The sequence below is a fragment of the Acomys russatus genome, chromosome 2, assembly GCF_903995435.1.
Source record: "Acomys russatus chromosome 2, mAcoRus1.1, whole genome shotgun sequence".
Classification (NCBI taxonomy): domain Eukaryota; kingdom Metazoa; phylum Chordata; class Mammalia; order Rodentia; family Muridae; genus Acomys; species Acomys russatus.
The window spans coordinates 16,148,160-16,154,745 of NC_067138.1; the positions used below are offsets into that span (position 1 = coordinate 16,148,160).

The 6,586-nt window shown below is 36.7% G+C and overlaps 1 pseudogene; it reads left to right on the top strand.

Annotated features, from left to right (window-relative positions):
- The first annotated feature begins 4,669 nt into the window (after positions 1-4,669).
- LOC127206089 (peptidyl-prolyl cis-trans isomerase A-like) lies at positions 4,670-5,162 on the top strand (annotated as a pseudogene).
- Positions 5,163-6,586: the final 1,424 nt, after the last annotated feature.

A 6,586-nucleotide genomic window follows, 5' to 3' on the forward strand; every position in this document is an offset into this window, starting at 1 on the left:
CAAAATATATTATATGAAGGAAAAATTGTTTTCAATAAAAAAATAGCTTGGGAAAAATCTGTAAATCGTCCCAGGAAAATAGACACCAGTTTCACAAGTGATTTCTTCACTATGGCTGATTAGTGAATTTTTCTAGGGGGAAAAGAATTTCCAATGGCCAATGATAAAAATATACATATTAGATAAAAGTGCCTGGAACTGAGTAAGCAATGTCAACTGATTGGACAGGTGACAAGTGACCATCAACAAGAAACGTATATTGAAAGTAAAGATGGTGAAGGTAAGATAGTTTATTAAACTATCCAGGAACATACTTTCTTACCATCTCTGTCTCCCTACCTTACATTAGTCCTAGTAGCCCATACTTGCCCAGCTCACACTGCATGACTTGTACTTCTTGTGTCCATCTCTAGTATGAAGAGTTCATACTGTGTGCTTCCTCAGCACACAATGATCTTTGCATGGTCATATAATTTCATCATTGTTTCTTCAGTGCTTGATGGTTATAGTTAATTAGTAGGAACTCAACAAAATACAAGTAGATTGGCTCAGAACAGCCTCAGTCAATAAGGAAAGTAAGGATTTCAAAGCCATAGAAAATCCACCAGAAGGTTGCTTCTGATGAGGCAAAGGATAACAGTGTCAACTGGACCCTTCCTGTTCAACACTACTCTTCCCAGACCAGAGTTTTCCCGCATACCAACTTACTTTCTTATGGTTATTTTAAACTGTAGCCACATGTTTCCAGCTGTATTTAGAAGTTATTCAAAGATTGTGACATATATCATAGCCAACCAGAACCATTCTGAAACGGGTAAAATTGAAATAAAGTGAGAGGGGCTTGATATTTCACTGTAATGATAAAATACTTGAGGCTAGGTTAGAAAGGAAAGAGGTCAAATTGGGTTGGTGTTTTTGAGGTTCCAGACCATGCTGCTCCTCATTTTCTCTGCTCTGGTGATGGTTCTTGAGACATGATAGATGACACAACCATGACAGGAGTGCATGTGACACTCATCCTGGTCTAGGCATGAAGCCATAGAGGCTTGTTCTTTCATAACCCATCACTTGTGTGGGAATGAAAAGACATACATAAGAACTTTAATTTCAACTTCAGGTAGGATTCCAAGCTACCTATCCACTTCACAGGAACACAACTTCTTAAAAATATTTTCTACCCCTTACATCATTATGCTAGGACAAGTTTCCAACACATAGAAATTATATATAAACTACAGCATGCTCTTTTGTCCTATAAAGGCATCACAAGACTGAGGCTGTCAGCTCCTGCCAGATCCTTTGTATGGAGAGTGGTTTTGTGTATTAGGAAAAAACATGAATTTAAATTAAGAGAATAAAAGTAAAATCAGGAAGTGTTATAAACTCAAAAATAAAGGAACATCTAGGCATATTATATTTGGATCTGCATACACATTCTGCTTTCTCTCAGAGAAAAATATATTCCATCATATGAAAACCAAAAAAAACCCAACATGTTCAGTAGATTTGTATGAAAATGTACAATTAAGCATGGTCTCAGTTTTTATTCCACAATTTAGTCCTTCCTATTGGTAATATTAAAACTCAAAATTTAAAGATTAAGAAATTGAAGTCAAGATAAAAATACTTTGCTTAAGATGAAATTGAGGCCCATTGCTGAAGACAGCACCCATACAACTCATTGAAAATGGAGAGGATGACTGGTGCCTACATGGAACCTTCACACATGCATTCTAGTGTTTTGGTACAGGAAGGTACTCTGCAGGGTACCACAAAAAAGAAACATAAATGCCAACCCAGTTACAGACCCTTTGGTCTATAATTTGTCCTGCCTGCAAAATATACTAGGGCAAGGGTGTCACAAAGCTTGTGGGAATAACCAAGTGATGTCTGATTTAACTTAAGGCTCACTCCAAGAGATAGAACCTATAGCTTGTGCTGCATGGGTGACCAAGGAACAGAGGCAAGAATATTCAGAGTCTTAAAGTAAAAACAAATACTACTCACCTAAAATAATAACAATAAAATGATTCCTAATGCTATTCTACTATACTTATAGACCAGTTCCTTATTCAGCCGTCATCAGAGAAGCTTCTTCCTACAACAGATGAGGACAAATACAGAGATCAAACCCCAGACATTACACAGAGAGTGAGACCTTGGAACACACAACTCTAAATGGGGCATCTCCATCAAATCCCTTTTCAGAGCTCAGGGAACCACAATGGAAGAGGAGGCAGAAACAGTGTAAGATCCAGAGGGAACAAAGGACATCAGGAGACCAAGGCTGTTTTAATCAACTGACCAAAGCTCATATGAACTAACAGAGACAAAAGTAGAAAGCACCAGGCCTACAGAGATCTGCAAATGTCCTTTTCATATACATTATAGCTTTCAATTTAGTATTTTTATGAAAAAAATAAGTCTCTAATTCTTATGACTTCTCTTGGGGCTCTTTTCCTTTTGAGGTTTGCCTTGTCAAACCTCAATGTCTGTTTTCTGTTCTTATTTATTATATTCTATTTTGTTGTGTTTTATTGTTATCTCTTAGAAGCCTGATATTTTCTAAAGATAGAAAAAAATGGAATGGACATGAATTGGAGGAGAGGCAGGTAGGAATTGGGAGGAGTTTAAGGGTAAACTGTAATTAGAATATAGTGTATGAGCAAAGAATCTATTTTTAATATAAATGGAGGGACTTATAAAGAGAATGTGCAATTTCCGTAAATGTTCATAAGTGTGATACAACAAAGTAAAGTATCACAGACTCCAGCGCAAATTCACAAAAGTACAAAATAGTAGAACATGTTGATTCAGACTGAGCCTACCCTGAGAATATGAGGATGAAGAAAAAATCATCTGCCCTTATTCTTGTACAGAACACCTGATGACTTTGGCCACTTAAAGGAGATCAGTACCAGCTGGGCAGGACATTGTTCCTGAACACATTTCTGGGACTCCTAGGACGTGTGAGGATGGGTTCTGATGAGTGATTATGCATGGCAAAAGGAAGGAATCATGGACAAGAAAGGTTTGCCTGTACACTAAAAAAAGGAACTATAATGATATTCTGATATACTCATAGACCAGTGCCTTATTCAGCCATCATTAGAGAGGCTTCCTCCTACAGCAGATGGGGACAAATACAGAGATCAAACCTGAGACATTACACAATTGTGTGAAATTGAGTATATAAGGGTCAAATTCACCTTCCTTGAATAACACATTTTAGAAACAATTATGCTAGTATTTACTTCAAAATACTTTCATCTGTGGATGAAAGTGGGTGGAGATATCTAGAAGAGAAAATATATTAGCTAAGGAAGACGTGTCTGGAAAGATGAGTCTTGCTACTGTTGCTAAGTTAGATTCAGGAGAACTTGGATAGAATTTCAAATACAAGTTAAGATAGCTTTATGATGGTGATGAAGGAATTCCTTTGTTTGTTAATAATTAATTATTAATTATTAATAGTAGCATTAATTATCTCTCAGGATACATAATAATATTTAATGAATTAACATGTATAAATATGTGATAAATATTAGAACAGAATAAATATTAATCTAGAATATTATATATGCAATATGGTTTTGTTTCTAAAACTTTTTCAAAGGGACTTTTTCTAGGTTAAAAAACAGTTTTAAAAATCATTATCTTATTTTCATTTGTGTGTATAAGAATATGCCTTTATCTATGTATGTGCAACACTTCTGTGAGGTACAGAGACTAAAAGAAGGCATCAGTTCCCCTGGAACTGGAATTGGCACAAACCTCCACCCTCTAGAGCAATACATGTTCTTAATCTCTGTAAAATATCCAGCCCCCAAACAGTTTTTTAACTATTGAATGATTTTAGTAGAAGCAATTTTTCATTGTGATAACATTTGAACAAAGTTTATTTCATCTTACATATGAAAATTCTATTTTAAGAGTTTGTTACAACATTCATCGAATAAAAATCTATTTTAAGAAATCTCAATCATCGTAGATATTCTACCCCTTTCCTACATTTCCTGAGACAGCTCCTCACTGGTAACACTGGCAAGTCTAGAGTTCACTATGTAGTATTGGCTGGCCTCAAACATGTCATTTTCCTGCCTTACCATCTAAAATGCTGAGGATGCAGGCATGTATTGCCATTCCTAGCTCTATTTCTATATATAGTGAAAAATATCTATCCAGCAATTGGCTAATATATGTCTCTGTTTCAGGAAGCAAACCCATTGCATCTGTAAGTCTGCCTCCTGGTTTGGTCAGATTACTAGAACTAAAAATTTTCCACATTCAAGCAAAGCTTTGCTCAGGTAATGAACCAAAATAACCCATCCTACAAAAGATGCTGGATGCTTTTCAACAAGTTTGGTCTGGCACTGCATTCAACCACCTGGCAAGGGTGTTGTAGCTCCCTGGCTTGGATTAACTTCAGTTTCACACTTCTCCAAACATTATGTTCCTCTCACTCTTCTCTTACACTTCATGATATCCTTTGCTGGTTGAATTGCTCTGCTATCTGGAGTAATAAGCTAGTCATTAATCCACGATTTGAACCAATAGAAGAGTTGAGTAGAGTCAGAGCTTTGACAATCAAGCCTGGTTTAGAATTGTTTATAATAGCAGATACCACTCTTTCCTGTCACCACTGGCTACAGCCATAGTCAATGCAACCATGTTCTTTGCAATCACAGCTGATGGCGAACCCTTGGGCCTCATCTCCTTTGACCTGTTTACAGACAAAGTTCCAAACACAGCAGAAAACTTTCATGCTTTGAGCTCTGGAGAGAAAGGGTCTGGATATAACGGTTCCTCTTTTCACAGAATAATTCCAGGATTCATGTGCCATGGTGGTACCGTCACATGTCATAATGGCACTGGTGTCTGCTCCATCTATGGGGAGAAATTTGAGGATGAGAACTTCGTTCTGAAGCATACACATCCTAGCGTCTTGTCCAATGCAAATGTTGGACCAAGCACAAATGGTTCTCAGTTTTTGTTTTGTTTTGTTTTTTAATCTGTACTGCCAAGATTGGTGGGATGGCAAGCATACAGTCTTTGGGAAGGTGAAACAAGGCATGAGCATCGTGGAAACCATGGAGTACTTTGTGTCCAGGAATGGCAAGACCAGCAAGAAGGTCACCATTTCTGACTGTGGACAACTCTAATTCTTTGAATTGCTTGCATCTTGCTCACCACATCATTCCTTCTGTAGCTCAGGAGAGCACCCACACCACATCTGCTCCTAGTCCCATATTTTCTTCATTCCCCTCAAAGTTTAGCTGGATTTCAGAGTTAAATTTACAATTTTGAATAAAAAGTCAGTAGAGGAAAAAAAGAATTGTCTATAATTTTGTTCTTTCACTCCTCTTTCCTCCCTAAGATTTACTTCTCACGCCTCTTCTCCCCAAGATTCTCTTATTGTCCCGATTTAACACAGAAGCACAGTCAAGATTCTGTTAATTACATGGTCACTAGCATCTCCATAGCTCTGAATTCTTTTGTCTTAAGCAGGACAGGAACGATGACACCCCACATCAGCAATGTTCGAAAGGGGAAACAGCCAAACCCATTTGCATGTTCTGATTTTGACTTTTCATCACTTTGATGGGAGTTAGTTCTACAGCATATCAGTTTTCCCATACTAGTGCAAAGAACTAAGGTCTTAATATTAAAGACCTTACAAACACCATTGCGAAGAACACAAAGATTCTGAAAATATCCACACCAAATACCATGTCCAAAATGAGTTGTTTTAATCATCAGCTAATATTTGCTGTTTCTATTAACTATTGATTCTACATGATAGGAAAAAGACAAAAAATAATTTTAAATCTCTCATTCAAATAAAATTATCATAATGGGCTATGCTATAAAATCAAAATTGCAGTGAACTATAGGCAAAAGTCCTCTTTGCATTCACTGTATATAAAAATTATTCATGATATCAAGTTCAGAAGATAGAAGATATACAGTTACATGTACAAATACATTGGACTGAATAATCCATAAGGTATCTACTTCCAGAATTATTGGAGTCTTACATTGTTTGCTTTCAGATAAATATCACATAAAGGATGAACAATATCTGGGTGAAACACTTGGAATAACAAGATGGACAATCTGGGTTTATTCCCCATTCGGCCTTCATGATTTGTGCTGTGAACTTGGCAATGTTCTTTGCCACCTCCATACTTTAGTGTTTCGTTACACAGAAGAACTGGATTTGGTGCCCACTGCACATATAAAGAATGAAAGCACAAGAAGTGCCTAGGGGCCAAAGCAAAATAGATATTAAAGATAAACAAGAAAAATGAAACCTCAGCTTAGTAAAGCAAGTTCCAAGAACATTTTGATGTTTTTATGTCATGAAAGGCACAAAGAAGAGTAGGAATACGTAAAAGAAAACTAAACTATGCTATACAATGAAAGACTTTGAATGCGAGGTTGAATATCACTCAGTGGCCTTTCCTCACAGAGAGCAATGATGCAACCGGAGTTACAATAAAGGAAGACAAACACACATTTCTTTGGATCTTTGGTTTTTTTGGAAGCATGTTCTCATGCTGTTGTTGCTGTGCTCTGTGTTTTA